The 16,827-nt window shown below is 38.6% G+C and overlaps 1 protein-coding gene across 1 annotated transcript in view; it reads right to left on the bottom strand.

Annotated features, from left to right (window-relative positions):
- The window catches only part of LOC124112814, a 41,193-nt gene that overhangs the window by 16,869 nt on the left and 7,497 nt on the right, over window positions 1-16,827 (bottom strand). The gene's annotated exons all lie outside the window — the stretch shown is intronic.

Raw genomic sequence — 16,827 nt, 5'->3', positions numbered from 1 at the left:
TTTCTAAGTGCTCTAAGTGCGAGAATTGCGATCGGAACCACTGGACTTACCTATTAATCTATAAATATAAAATGACACAGAGAATAATATATTTCCTATCTGATGTCGTAAAAATAATTGCAGACATAAAACCACTTGGACAAAGAGACACTGCAAAATGTTGTGTGACATACTTTTGTGGATTGATTAAATTGGAGAGACACAATAGAAATTATCGACACGACTCAGCCAGCATAGATTGGGCGTCAACATAAATATTTCAAATTGTTTATCAACATTTCAATTGTGAAATTCACTCCCTTCTTTGTATGAAAGTAAGGATATTGGAGAAAAAATACCACCGATCTAACAGCCTTAACTGCAGTCGACCTTGTAGAATGTCCAGAAAAAGTCTTTGGATTCGACTGTCGGATTTTGACATGTTGTTCTGGATTTGTTTCACTGGATCATTTACGTTTTCGTCATCTCTCTTCTTCAAGGCCGGTTTGTACTCATCATGAGTGTTGTCTTCACTTCTGCTTGACATATCACTTCTATCTCTGAATTTAGACGTATATTCTCCCCTGGTGTTTCAAGTGAGAGTTCATTGAATGAGTGCTGGTATCTTGCGTGTTGGACAGATAACATCACCATCACTCTAAGAATCCCTTAAGACAGTCTTCTCGACTCTGATGCCAGTCCATATCTTTATTAATGTAAATTTTTCCCTGAATTTGAACTGTAGGCACTTGCGCTCCCCTTCTTGCTGGCCTGTTTTTTAAGCATATAAAGCGATTTTTCTGCTCGGATTGGCAAAGTCAAAACAAGGTCATTTGGCCAGGAAGTTTAACTGAAGCTCGAGGTACGAGATATCGATGATCTGATATTGTTCAATAACCATCAAATAGCCAATTCCCTTCCACAGTGAGACCGCTTCATCTGTTTTGTATTTAAATGCAATCAGTAAAGATTAAAAAAGTGACATTTTGAGGACATTTTCAAATTTGACGCATCAGTGGCAAAAATGAGGACTGATGCAATTCCCTATTTTGACTTGTACCATATGTTCCCGTGTTTTTCAGGTGGACAATTGACCTGCTTTTGCATGTATTTATGATGGGTGTCACCGGCGAACACACTTTTCGCGAACACCTGGTATCATCACTGTTTGATGTGATTCACAAACACATGCTCATGATATAGTCGTTTGTTTACCTGCAGCTGCTTATAATAGGATCAAAACCAACCTTTTTCTATTCGTTCTTTATGTATTTCGTTTACTTTTTCATCTCGTTCGAAAATGCTCCTCCCTTTCTGATACTTCTGGTAGGTATTCTCATCTGGACGAGCTGTAAGACATATTTCCTCTCTCTTTTTTATACATTCATCGACGAAGCTCTTGTATTCAGCAGATGAAACTTTGCCTTCAATTGCTGTTGCAAGAAAGGCACTGATCTGAAGCTCCAAGGCTTGCCATCCTGCAGCTGCCTTGTTGTAACGTGTGCTTCTGTCTTCATAATATGACGCCAGAACAGAACTTGGGACAAGAATCACAAAGCAAATCCCCAGGACAACTACAATAGCCGTTGCGGCAGCTGGAATCGTCATTAATGATGACACAATGTCTGGTAATAACTTCTCTATCGTTTTCGACAGAATTGGGTATGTCAGGATCACAACACCAGCAGAGACGATAGATGCAAGAGATGCGTGTACTATATATGAGCATTCATTTGTACTTGAAGTTTGGTAGCACATGATTGCTGCTCTGCGGCTTCTGACTTCAATATTTCTTAAAATCTCAGTGCTTTTTCTAATAGCTGCTGCTTCATCTTTACATTGATCGAAATATGCATCACCAGACCTGAAAAGAAATCAAATACAGCAAAATAGTGTTATCTGTATCAGTATCAAGAAACTATTACAGGAGTGATGAGTTATGTTTATGTTCAATTTTATTTGCATTCATATACCACATTTTCACGGTGTGGACGATCGTTGTTGTCCTGTATGAATATAGAGTTCCTACCAACGCATTGTCCTCACCTAATGGTTTCGCTCACAGCTGTTGCTTTATCTTTGCATTGTCTTTGATCGGTTTTGTCGGATCTGAAGCGAAACCAAATATATCAAACTATTCTTATCTGTATCAGTGTAAAGACACCTTTACATGAGAAATGAGTATTTTTTATCTTAAATTCATATGCATGCGTACAGCAAGGTAATGCATTGGATACATTTCAAAGGTGTGGACGGGCAATATATCCTGTGAGATCGTAGCGTTTCTACGATGCATAGTCTTCATCGCCAGGACCACACTTGGGGCCAAAATCCCTAAAGCGTTATGTACTTTAATTCCCCAAAACAACGTGTACCTGTGTCCTTGTATTTACTATATTGCCACCTAGAATATGCGCCACTACAGCATCGTCATAATACCGTTGGTGACGGTTTTGTAACAGCGGCCATTATGCTTGAAATGATTGACTCTCATTGATTGCTTCTCATATAGAAACAGAACTGACTGTCACTACCGTTGATTCCAAAACTGATGACGCAGGAATCATGGAAAACGAGCTTGCCTATGACGTTGTGTCAGTGGTGAGTGAGTGAGTGAGTGAGTTAAAATTTAACGTCGCATCGGCATTATTTCAGCCATATAGCGACTGTCAGTGGTGAGCGGACGATCGGACATTGAGAATGGAGACGGTCATACATATATGCTTATGTGAACGTTTGGGGCATTAAGGTTCTTGTCATTTGGTCTGATGTCAGGAACCTGCTATGCAGGACAAGGTTAACATGGTTCCTGGCCTGCGTCTGTGTTGTGACCTGATCAGAGTTTGGTCCTCTTTCATACATCATTGTTTGCATACTGTTTTCATTAATAACGTAAAACAAAACGTGTTTTAGACGAATAGAGTTTTTATTTTTATCCAAATGTCTAGTATTGAAAAGGACAACATATACTGCATGTGTATGTGAAAGATTTGGAAGTTCAATATATAATTTATTTATTACATGAACAGCTTGAATACACACACTTATAATGTAAGTCGTTCAAATACAGAGAAGTACGACAAAAGAGAACTGCATGCGCATATCAAGCTGACCTTATCTCTTAACTAACACTAAATTACATTACTGCAATGCTTATGCAATGTTCCATTTCAGTTATAGTCTTTATTTAAGAACTGACTTTCGTGTGGGCTGGTGCTTTGTCCTGACCTGCCGCGGGGAGATTCATACTCAGTATGCAATGTCGAGTGAATGACTGTTTGACAGATCGTGGTGGTATTAATGACAACTGATGTAAAAACGTCAAAATCCCCATCTTACCCCTATCGTCCTTCAATTTCGTTTGCAGAACTTCAGAACCATTAGCGGTCAAAACATTTACTGTCATACCTCATAGTTCATTATTATCAAATTATTATATCTCTTACAATTTTCACAATTTTAAGTTATTTCCAAACAACCCCTACTTTCGTGAAGAACATATAATAGTTTCGAAGCTCGAAAGAAAATAATATTGCTTTGTCCTTTCCTGGATGAAATCTTATAAATACGATACATTTTAAAATCAAACCACGGTTATTTGCGATGAAGTCATATGTCTATCAGCTATTGCATCCTAGAACAGTTATTGTCGCTTTGTCGCCCTTACAAAAACATGCAAAAAGTGTCATAATTTACCAAATATGACAACCTTACATTTTGAATATTTGACTCATTGTTGCGTTGTCGCATTGTCGCATATTTTGGACTTTAACAAAAGGGCGACAATGACATTGACAATTGTCGCGTTGTCGCATTGACGATCTGTGGTAATAGTCAAACATATTCAGAGCACGACAATGTTACTATGCAACAAATGGTCAAAATGTTGTGTTGCCGCAGTGTCACTTTTCGCTTAATTTTGAAACGTTTTGCTTATCTTTGTAATGATGACAATGTGACAAGGCGATAAATACCTTATAGGATTCCATAATCAATGGTATTATATGATGAAAAAAGGAGTTTGTAATGTTGCCATCAACGGTATTATATGATGAAAAAAGGAGTGTGTAATGTTGCCATCCATAATAGTGAATTATTCAGGTGTATATTAATATCTATGTTGTTTCCTTGTTTTTGTTGCATCATATTGCATGAAAGTCTAGGAGGGTGACCACTGACACTATCTCATTTGGCAGAATGACCAAAGACCACGTACGCTCACTCTAATGAAACCTTTAATCAAACGGAAGTGTTGCTTTGTTTTGTATACAGATATATATTTATGTCATTTCTATGTTATTTGGCATTGAATTATGTGTGTCACTAAATGCTATTTCATGTTATATGCAACGTTTCCAATGTGTTTTTTTCTTACATTCTTCTCTGTGTGGCTAGTATCAGTACGATATTATTTATAACAATAATTTATTAGATAATTTTATCATATTTCTTTCCGTTTTCTTGTCATTTGGTCTTGCTCCTTGATCTATGACTTCACTATCAAGCCGAAAGTTCTGCAAGCATTCAAAAACATTAAAATGTTCACTTCAACGAAAATGTATGAATACCACGTACATGTATGAACATACTGGCAAGAGGCAACCAGTAGTAAAGCTTTAAGCATATAAACTGACCCCAGACATTCACAAGGGCATTAAATAAAAGCAGATATGCATTTTTGTGTGTATAATTATAATTATATCTATTCAGATTGACAAAAATATTCACAATACTGTATGACAAGAGGGATGTCTTTAACCTGTCAATATACAATCGGTTATGTAGAACAATATTCAAGCAGCTCGATACTTTGATGTCTACATTTCACAACTTTTGAGGTACAATAGACACAGGGGGCTGTCGGGTAGCCCAGTGGTTAAAGCGTTCGCTCGTCACGCCGAATACTTGGGTTCGATTCCCGACCTAGGTACAATGTGTGAAGCCCATTTCTGGTGTCCCCAGCCGTGATATTGCTGGGATATTGCTTAAAGCAGCCTAAAACCATACTCACTCACTCACTACAATAGAACATTGACTCTTGCTCAAAAGTTGTTGATCAGGGTTACAACATACAAGGACTTCAAAAAGCTTCCAAAAGATGTTGTGGTAGACATGTTGATCTCAACACCTGAACCCATTACTGTTTGATGATCATTCATAAACACGTGCTGATCATATGATGGGAATAGTACAATGGACTATATATGCTTTTAGTACTGATTTCTCATGGTTTTGGAAAGGGCTTTGTCGGTTTTTAGTATTGTGAATCAACACTTGGACCCGCACCTGAGCATACCCCTATGTCTGGCGTAGCTGTATTGCGTTTGGTATGCAATTAGTGTCTCATGCAAACTGAAAACGTCAACGTATCGATTATCTGCCGAAACAGATTCCAACGATGAATTAGAAAATCATATTTGAAATTTATATGAATGTATCACTAACAAGCAATTTGTTTTAAACGATACATTATAAGGTATATGTATACATTCGGTAATCAGACCAGAAAATTCAATCTGGAACTATTGCTGCAGTAGCTGCTGGAGACAACTACACAGGACCATGACTGTAAACGTGGGTCCACAAATCACTGGAGCTCCGGGTAATCTACCACTGTTACATTTCATGAATTCAGCATGCAAATAGTGTAATAAATCTTACTTCAGTTTAAACGTGAACATAGTATCATTAATTGTATCAACACCTAAGAAGCATGTGCCATTACCAATGTATAAACGTTTCATGTAAAACAGTACACTAGTGCATGATAAATCTGAAATCGGTTCAACAGATCAATGAAGGCCACATCTAAAGATGCTAAAAACCTGCTCCGGCAAGAAGAAACTATTGCCATATGTAAAAAGATTATTATTGGAAGAATGCTTCTAGATCTTTACCAGGAAGATCTGAACCAGGATGGTCTGACGGATTATCACGAGGATAATAGAATCATGGGCATCATCAAAGACTTCACAAAAGGAACACTAAATGTGAAAGGACCTGGTCAGGAACAGGTTCAAAGTAAACATCAGGCTGCTCCTTATGCTAAGTAAAGTATGCAATTTCATTTTCTGCTTCAATTGCTGCGCTAATTATGATTTGCTAATCATTTCTAAGATACATAATTTTGATACACTGTTGCAAAGCCAGATCAAGAAATACAGATACATCCCCTACATTGTACAGGAAATAAGCTAGGTCTTCATTGACTTGCATCCAAAATATTACTAGTTAGAAACATGATATGTAATCAATACTATATAAAGCATGCATTTATTTTTGCTTCTCTTTCTCCGCTAATTATCATTTGCTTATCATTGCTAAGACGCATTATGTTAATACATTTTTGTGAAGCCCGTTGAAGAAAAAGTGACATACACACTTCAAAACATGAAACGCATAGGTAGATTTTTCGTAAATGTATTGTACCGGGGAAGTCGATATATTTAACTAAATATCATTGATACAAATAGGACGTTTTTGAGCTCGATAGTCACATGTTGTCGATGAACAAAGGCATTGAAAACTGTTCATTGTCATGTCACATAAGTTGCAAGTTCATCCCAGAGGTGTTCGTTTGGGTTGAGATCTGGAGATCTCGACGGTCAGGGCAAATCATTCATGTTGGCATTATGAAGGTAGTCTATCGTGACACGAGCTGTGTGCAGTAGGGCGTTGTCCTGGTGAAACAGCTCCCTCTGGCGGTCAATGATTGGAAGAAGTTGAGGTTGAAGAATTTATTTCATGTAGCGATTTGCTGTCAAATTTCCCTGAACCACAAACCATGTCAGATCTCATGGTGTAGGATATGGCCCCCGACACCATGACACTACCGCCACCAAAATTGTCGAATTAAGGTACACAATGTGGGGCAAAACGCTCATTTCGACGATGATAAACACGTTGTCTTCCATCTCGCTGGTGAAGAAGAAATCGTGATTCATCGCTTAACCACACTAGTCTTTATTTACTCAAATTCAAAGGTTGCAAGGTATGGCACCAACGCAAGCGTCGCTGTCGATGGATCTGTTGTAAAACAGGGACGATAACTGTTCTTCTGGGTCGGACTTCAGTCTCGCGAAGATGGTTCCTGACAGTCTGGTCCAATATCCTCCTCAAACCAGGGATGCGTCCTGCAGTCACCGTAACTGTGACATTGCAATGACGTAGGTTGAACAGTCGAATGTAGATATCATGTTCAGGGGTGGTAACTCTTGGTCGGCCGGTTCTCGGACGGGCTGCAGTGGAATTGAAATGTGTGTTTCGGGCCGAAAGGCGGCAAGTGTTGCTGTGGTGGACGTTGAAGTGACGTGCAGCAGAAGACTGCGATTCCCCTCTTTGGATACGTCCTATGGCGATTTTCCGATCGGCAGCGCTGGGTCTTGGCATTTTCGATCTTAAAAAATGTTAACAATTGAATGACAAATTGTTGGCTTATGCTTGCCTTTTTTATGGCCCTACCACGAGTTACTAATGCCATAACTTGCTTTACTAAATTCCTCCATGACATTTTTGAACAAGTGCGAAAACAACGCCGTTTAAGACATTGCAAATCGACAATGGCTGCGTTTTGACGCACCGTTTGTCGAATATCAGGCCACCAAAATTTTCCAATAACATATATCCAATTAATATACCGGATTTTTTGTGTAGTCAGGTTCTATGTACTACACACTACCGGTGCGTTTCCTTTTTTGAAGAGTGTACACCCTACATTTTAGAGGAAATAAGCTAGGTCTTCGTTGACTTGCTATCACTTATTATTAGTTAAAAACATTATGTGTAATAAATACATGATCGCAACAACATTTAATAATGTCTCAATTTGCCTAAAAGCCAATGAATTCCACAGTATAGGTCTTTAAGAAAACTCATTTTTCACTCCCCAAAGGAGCTTGAGAAACAATATTTTACGATTGCATTTCATCTTAAGTAAATAGATAAGTGTGGCGATATTTGCCTGCACATCCAACATATTGCATTTGTGAAATGTCTCTACCGTGTGATATAATCTACAAACATATTCATGACCCATGTAGATTGAAAAACACCAGCCTGACATACAATATAATCTGAGAACAATATACGATAGGCAGTTAATAGATCGTTCAATATATTATAGATAATAATAACTCATATAGATCTGATGAATAAAATAGACTTATTGGGGTTAGATGTCTGTGCGTGAAAGCTGTTTAAACGTCGCAGTCAAACTATCCCAGGTAAATTACAGCAGCTTGTAAACAATTTTGAACATTAGATTATACAGAGTTAGTGAAGTCAACGAGCCTGGTCAACCGATTGGTTATCCACAGACGGGATGCTGGCAATCCAGAATTTCCCATAATTCCCACGGAATAATAGTAAGTGAGCAATCATGTGTATTATTCGAGTCAGTGGAGGTTATAGCAATGTCCATCCTCCGTCCTGTTTTCCGTTTCCGGAGCAGAACACTAGATGTGTACAGCGTTCTTAGCTCTTATAATAACTACATTGTAATCGGCCACCTTTTGTAAGGTTAACACTATTTAGCAATACGGGAGTGCGACCATGGAGCTTGGCAACAGTTATCAATTGTGTTCAGGTCATTTCTACATGTATTTCTATTTGAGGGCAATTGACAACCTGCCTCCACTCCATAATTCTTTACGCATGATATAAAATTGTTTTATATTGTCGGTACAGGTACCTGACTACACCTTTCTACTGGAAATGAAAATGCAACGAACGCGATTTTTCAAAATATAGAAAACATGGAAACAAAGTAAATAATTTGAAGAAAGTTGCAAAGTATTTTTTATGTAAACTTAAGAATTATTATTGTCTACACAAATGAAACAAAACAGTTCTAAATCTTGGAAAAGATTCTTAATGCTACTATCACATCAAAGTAGTTTTATCCCATTCTACGCCGTTCTAAAAAAAATAAAATACTCGAACGGGCTGTGATCACGGTAGAACGCGTAGTTTGGCGAAAAATACGGTGCTAGTTCGTTCATAAGCAGTACGTCCTCATCTCGCCCCAAGTGCGTATGTATTCGCGTCTTGACCCTTCCTGGCCCGACTATGGATACCGAGCGCGTTGTAGCCAGTCTTCATTCAAGTTCAGGGCTCCAAGCTGTACACATCATGCCTCCAAAGAGAAGTCGACCCGGTAGGTCTGCACACGTACTGAAATTTATGTCCGACCAACTACGTCGTAACACGTCCCAAGTAAACTGACGGCCAAAAGAAACTTTACCAACGATATTTCTAGGATAAAATATGACCAACACAATTTGAAGCAGCAATAACAATTGTATTGTAGAAATTCATCATTCAGAACAGAAAATGCGAATTTACTAATTCAACAACAAAGTCCTTGACATTTCTTGACAAGGGGTTTTTCGTCCGGTATTCGATCAACAACATTGGTTACAACTTTAAGGTGACGACGGCCCAGACCGTTCAATACCGGATATGACCTCCATGAGCGGCAATGCATCTTCAAATGCGGCATCGAACTGAGCAGACAAGCGTCCTCACATCGACTACAGGTATCCGATTCCATTCCTCACAGAGGGCAACGATCAACGCTTGTCTCGTGAAGGGAGAATGTTGACGTTTCCGAAGACGACGCCCCAGCGGGTCCCAGAGATGTTCTATGGGTGACAGATCTGGTGATCGAGCTGGCCACGGCAAGACAGTCACGTTTTTGGCGTTGAAGAAGTCTCTAGTAATACGGGCTTTATGGGGTGTTGCGTTATCTTGTTGGAACACCGTCCGTTGTTGACGCTGGATGAAAGGAAGAACCACTGGCCGTAAGATATTGTCAATGTAGCGTTGTGCTGTCAGATTGCCTTCAATGCTGACAAGTTCCGTCTTCTACAATACGTGTTCAAACCATGCACACGCTTACATAAAGCTTCATTGGCTACCTCCCCAGACTGATACACAAATCAATTTAACTCTGGTGAATTATTCAAAACATGTGCTCGGACTTAATCTTGTCCACAACGAATCCTAAATGCTTTTTTAAATGTTGCCATCATGTCAGCACCCAAAATGAAGTTGATAGGTTCACCCTTTCGAGTCTCTCAAACCCCAACCCATCATAGAATACTGCTGGATGTCCAGGGCTAAACTAGATATGACCGGGTACTTAGGATCTGTGACTTGCCTATTCCTTAACATCCTGCATTGTTGGATTGGATCGCTGATCATACTCCCTAGATTTCTGCTCCAGGCTTGCTGATTTGAAAGGTGATTTATGACGAGCGAAAGAACTATACATGAGTTTCATCAAATTCATAAAATTACAAGGGTATTTTCCCTATTCTATATACACATGCACACACACACACGTATGCACGTGCTCACGCAAGCACGCACGCACGCACGCACGCACGCACGCACGCACACACACACAGGCCAGTTTTTCTGCTCCAGGCTTGCTGATTTGACAGGTGATTTAAAAGACCAGAAATCACTCATGGCGCAAATAGATAACCCAGATAATATACTGTAATACATGATGTTTTTTTTACATAGAACCAAGATATTAAAAATTGTTTTTTAATTTGTTTTAATTGGCTATTAAACCTTTGGGTATTTGAGAAGAAAAAATGGTAATAACTGTCAACAATGACGAAATACATTTGTGGTGGGATCAACAATGGCACACTTATATTCATGACAGAGCAATTTGCTGGCAGAAACATAAAGGGAGAGTCCCCATAACCTATTACCCGACCGCCAATAGTACAGCAGCACACCATATTTGTGGTTTTCAATGCTTGTTTTTCCGAAAAGGCAGAATGGTGGATGACCCATATGCTGGTGTCCTGTATTATCTGGTTCACAGAACCTCCACAGGGTGATTAGCAAGTAAAGATCGGTCAATCTGATGGACAATCTCCCAGCTGCTTCATTCACAGCCATTGGCAAGAAGCAGGGGACAACTCAGATGATTGGCTCAATGTCCACTCCTGCGAGCCCCATCCTGTCACTGAGGAACGCTTGGCAGCACTGACATATATTTTATATATTTCTCCTCCTACCGGAAGATCATGTATGCACTCAGAACAGCTGGAAACAACGTACCGATTTTGCTGAAATGAAGTCTAATTCAGATATTGATATCACATGATTTTGGTAGATTTCAAAAACTGATAAGCTATATCATTTCCACGCAGCCCAATACAATGCTGAATCAACACAAATATCACACGTAATAAACTTTAATACATACTTAATGTAGCTTGAATATTTCATAACAATGTCAATTCGTGAGCAATTGATACCAGATTCAGTTGCTTAACAGCTACCCTGGAGTGAGCAGTTGCAACACCTATAAGTGAAGCTGCAAGTACTGAGAGATTGTCATATGGCATCAACCAACTTGAAATGTAAAAAATTATAATCCATTATGCTCCATCAGTACGAACCATGGCAAACTCATTTAAAGCATCGGTAAAATGTGTATGAAATTGGCATAATATTCAGCTCTAATATCCTGATCTTCATTTTTGTGATACGTGGACTTGGTCTTTGGCTAATTATTGGATTATGATCACAACAAAGCCCAGATTCAGAAGCAGAGAAGGAGCAGTATCCTGAATGTGCAGACCAATCAACTGGTTTGCACAAAATTACCCCATGCTAAGAAGTAAGTTTCTGAATTCTCAAACCAAACGGGACCTTGTCATTTGACCAACCGCTAATGCAACATTCTCATTAACAACTTCATCAGCTGAATTATGGTTGGTTTTAGAAATCAGTTTGAGATAATATTTGAGTGACATGTGTTAACGGGAACAACCTTTGAGGACATTATATGCATTCACCAGTGCAAGAGATTTTGAGATGTTACCCAATTTATCTAACTAAAACCTCACTTAGAACACAACACAGAAATGATGTCTAAGCATTTCCGAATTGATATAGCGAAAGACATGAAATTTCCAAACCGTTTCCCAAATGATCCATCATCAGCAAACTGGGATGCATCTATATTTAAATGGAAATCAATGAAAATGTCATTTATCCTAACATTGAAAATCACAGGGCTAATAACACCATCTTGTGGGGAATCATTCTCAATTAAATGGAAAAAAACAGAAAAGTCCTGCCCAATGTGAAATCGAATAGATCTTTCAGAAAGAATAAAACGAATCTATCTTGTCCTTGTCTCCAAATCATATACTTTTTCAGCTTCGAAGAAGATGCATTTCATGTCCTCTTGATTGCACAAAACTTGTTGTGCTTCTGTTAAAAGCCTAATTGTATTCTTGAGAGAAGCCTATTCTTCACAAACAAAACCTTCAACCGATTTGTGTCTATCTTTCCATATTTTGGCAAAGATTGGAACCATGTGTTGTCATACGATTCTTTGAGTTCTCTGAAATACCTCAGCAAGTTATGTGAGTGAATTGGCCTTCCAAAAATCGATAACTCTACTGCAGTGTACACCTAAAACAAGTATATTTACTGGATATGGGTACTACTGAAAATTTTGATTCCAGACCAAATATAGGATAATGGAGTAAATGAATTTATACTTGAATGAAGTTTCGGCAGCTAGATCGTTTTGCCCCTCGAACAACACATTGAAACTCGACACGTTTCTTTCAAAATACAAACATATCACAACGAAGTGAAACATGACAGTAGATTGCTTACTTGACGTTTTTCCAATGATATTTTGTTTATTAATGTTATCATTTGAAACATCAACATCTTCAGTTATCATTTCAGAAGTATATGCTGCTCAGAAAGCGAAGAAACATCGGACCAGTTTACATTTTTACATTTCTGTGGAGGAACATGTTCATTAGATGGACTAAGTGGACTGACATAAGTTTCAAGTGATCACTACATAAAACATAGTCTTAGAACACATCCCATTTACATTTAAATGCAAATGGGAGGATATCATCGTCAGGTCCAAGAGAGAAATCATCCCTGTCCCTATATCCAATCGTGTTATTTGGCCCTCATTTAAAGTCACCAAGTCTAATTCCTCTAAAATGTGTTAAACAAACGTTGCCATTGCTCTATACATTAATCACAGTGATTGCCTTAGGTTCGTCATTGTAATTCTTAACTGCATAGATTTTAAACAGTTTTATCCAAGTTTTGCTTTTTGAATTACAAATCAGATTTTACCAATGTTGCACAGCTTCCTCTGAGAGGATTTATGACATTTAGCTTCCAGTCGGAAAATGACGTAGCCCTTGATTTTAGAATAACCTCAGACGACAGGAATGTCTCATGGGCGCAGAAGTCTGGAGCATTGGATTAGTTTAATAAAGTATTTCAGATGAGTGCCAGCTATTGAGTCATGAGATTGAGCATTCCCATTCAGTTCCAATCAGTGTATGTTCAGTGTTTGATCGGTGTACTTGATAGGTACATGAACACACAGGACCAGGCCGTGGGACAGCAAATGGAAGAGCTGATGGAATACTAGGTTGTTTGAGAGTATGTGTTGTATGTATCTCCAATGGACCTCGCCGGGTGGAAAAGAGACGCTTTGCAAAAGTAGATGCGTCAGAGAATTGAATTTGACTTGAAACCTTTTTTTCAACTTTGACTGAACAGAAACTGTTTTCTTGTACTTCTCACATCCTCTGTAAGCAGTACCCCCACAGTTCTGCCACATTAAAACCCAATCAGCCTTACATAGTTCTTATATTATACATACTGAATGTTTTCTGTTGCATCAATTCAACAAATTCCAAACTAAAACGCCAAAGGTTCTTACAACATCAGCGTTGTTAGTTAGTGAGTTTGATTTTAGCCCAGAAATGGGCATCACACATTGTACCCATGTCAGGAATCGAACCTGGGTCTTCAGCGTGACGAGCGAATGCATTAACCACTAGGCTACCCGACCGCACCCACCTGAATCATTCCAATTGATCAATCTGTTGTTTTGCAGCGAGTCATCCTTTTGGTTGTATTCTGTTGACTGTAGGTTTGGTTAATGCTAATAGTCAAAGTGCACGTGCAGTATTTGTAGGTACCAAACACGCGATGTGGCAAATTTGGGCACTGCAGGATAAGTGTGAGACATTATGTTGCAAATGTCGAGCTGAAATGGTGTTGTGTTTGGTGGATTGTTTATGCATGAGATTACCTTACAATATCTCAGAGTTTGACTATTTTTACTTACGCCCACATGGAGACTAAAACTCATATATATTCCATTCCAAACAACAGCAGCTCTTTTCGCATCGTATTATAGAGTGAAAATATTTTGAGTGGCCGTAATTTAATGAATGGTTATTTGATTCAATTTGAATCAATGTGTATTTTACGAAACATTAAACTCAGACGCCACATTGTCAATATGCATTTTACTTGACAGTATCTTACAACTTGAAAAACGACGCGAAGGCTTCATTTAAAAGAACCAGTTGATCCATGGCCAGATATCCTCATTCTGTTACAAAAGTTCTACACACAGACCATTACAGTTTATGGCATCAAGTGACATTGTTCTGCAGTAGGGTGTATACAGCTGACGAGAACTTACTATTAGAGTTATTCTTAACTGTCTCGCGTTTAAGAAAGAGATATGTTGTCAAGTAAGTAGGGTAAAACGGTAATATACCAATGAGTTCTATGGGAACGGTACCATCCAGATTAACAGGGTTTAACTTTTACTGTGCTACACATATTCCTCTGTGCCGGTGTTTCATTGTAACCATAAGAAGTATTCTCTGTCAACTGTAGTCGGCCCCATAGCAAATAGCATATAATATTTAATCACACCTGTAAGGCACCGACGCGGAAGCTCTGGCGCAAGCATGAGGAAAACGATATTATTTGTGTAGTGTATTTGATTACAACAGACACTATTTTCCTTATGCTATTGAACACCTGTAATCTAGGGCGTCGCGACCACCGTAGCGTATGAATTATCTGTTTTTCAATGTCCTCTCTGTTGTCGGTAAACATAGTTTATTCGGCAAACGTGTTGCTGAAAACCTAATGTAATCTATCGCGGATCTTCACGTTCGTTTTGCCAAGTCATGCAATACCCGGAATTCTAAGACTTTCAGATCTTTACACACTGCCACATTATTTGTGACCCATTTCTGTTGGACACCCATCACTTTCCCGCACGAGCTGTCATGGGATGCATTGAGATCGATTCCCTCTCAGGTCACGATGACATAGGCGTTATCTCGCATACGTGGGGATTGTACCGTAACACCATCACTTGATGACTTCTGTGAACAACTACCTTATGGGCAATGTGTGATTCCTGGAAATGCAGGATAGTGTGTTCAGCGCAACCTGCACAAATAATATAAATATAGAAACACCTTTTCAATCGTGGTTTGCGTCCTGGAGAATTATATCTAGGGGCTGATACCTTTTGTGCCAAGTGGTCCTTCTACCCCCCACCACCACCCCATAGTCTAGTTTCCACCCTTGCCGAACTAGGCTGAGTAATGCAATTATGTTTTGGCTGGACTAACGCGTCTCTGCAAAATCGACATCCGGCGTGTAAAATGCCGTGCAGATTTCGGTCGACTGCAGGATTTGCAAAGCCTGTGTACCGCCAACTCGGCGTCAACAGATATTTTCTCAATCTGTTCATGTTTTTAATCATGGTGCTTACTTGATTTGAAGCGTTTTTTGAAGTAAGACCCATTTTATTACATAGATTATCCATCAGATCGTCCTGACTCGGCATTGCCATTTTGTGTGAAGCAGTGATATTTGAAGTAGAATCTGATTGGTCAATAGGAGGGACATAGAAGGGCCATAACTCGTATTAACCACTGGTGGTCCTACGATCGAGCTTAGATAATCTAGTTCGACAAGGGTAGAAATTGGACTTTTACTGTGGTAATCGTCGTTGGTCATGATAGGCGTGGTCGTGTCTGGCGACGTCGAAATGAACATCAAGCCAAAGTCAACCTGAGGCCTCATGACAGATTTTACCAGTCAAAGTGTGGGGTGCATTCACTATGATGGTCTGAACACCACACCATATTGTGCACGACGCACGTACGCACGTACGCACACGCACACACTGTAATGTGTGTCACTAATGTGTGCCTGTTATGACGTAAATTGTAATAAAAAGGTAAATTGTAATACTTGCAGCAAATTGTTATAATTTGGACGTAAATTGTAATAACAACGTAAATTGTAATAAAATTTGACGTAAATTGTAATACGCAAATTGTAATAAAAATTGACGTAAATTGTAATAATCTTAAACTGCGGTAAAATGTAATAAGGTTTTACGTAAATTGTAATAACCTTATAAGTTAAGCGTCAAAGGCGTTAAATGACTAGAACCTACTCTTGTCAGGGTTGGTACAGGGTTTATCGTACAATCGTCATTAAAGTATGGGTGTGGGGGAGGATTGAGTTCGTTATCGTATTGTTGTATAATTATATGTATATATAAACGCATTGGAATATCATTTCTATGGTTGTCCAGAAGAGGATAAATTACTAGAATGAACTTAGTTTTCTTATTTATTTGAGAAATACTCTGTGTGTTTTGCACTTAATTGTAATATATCCAATTGACGATTTTCATCATAATTGTTCATATTTAACCTAATGGAATCATATTTCAATTGGTAAAGTAGGTAGTAATATACACAATGGAATAATTATAACGTAACAAACTTACACAAATATATTGATGTGTAAATGTGGAAAGTTTGACTTTTACTGACTGAAGCAAATTTATTTATTTTGCAACTGTATATTTGTACATATTTTATGCGGAGAGGGGTTTACTAAGTTGCAAGAACTTGTCCCCAATACAATTCTCATTTTGTTCTGTGAATAAAATATGTTTAAACTAAACTAAACTAGCAAATGGATGACATG

This window comes from Haliotis rufescens, unplaced genomic scaffold (genome assembly GCF_023055435.1).
Source record: "Haliotis rufescens isolate VD_foot unplaced genomic scaffold, xgHalRufe1.0.p SCAF_58, whole genome shotgun sequence".
NCBI classification, from domain to species: domain Eukaryota; kingdom Metazoa; phylum Mollusca; class Gastropoda; order Lepetellida; family Haliotidae; genus Haliotis; species Haliotis rufescens.
This window is presented reverse-complemented; position numbering and strand designations above follow the sequence as displayed.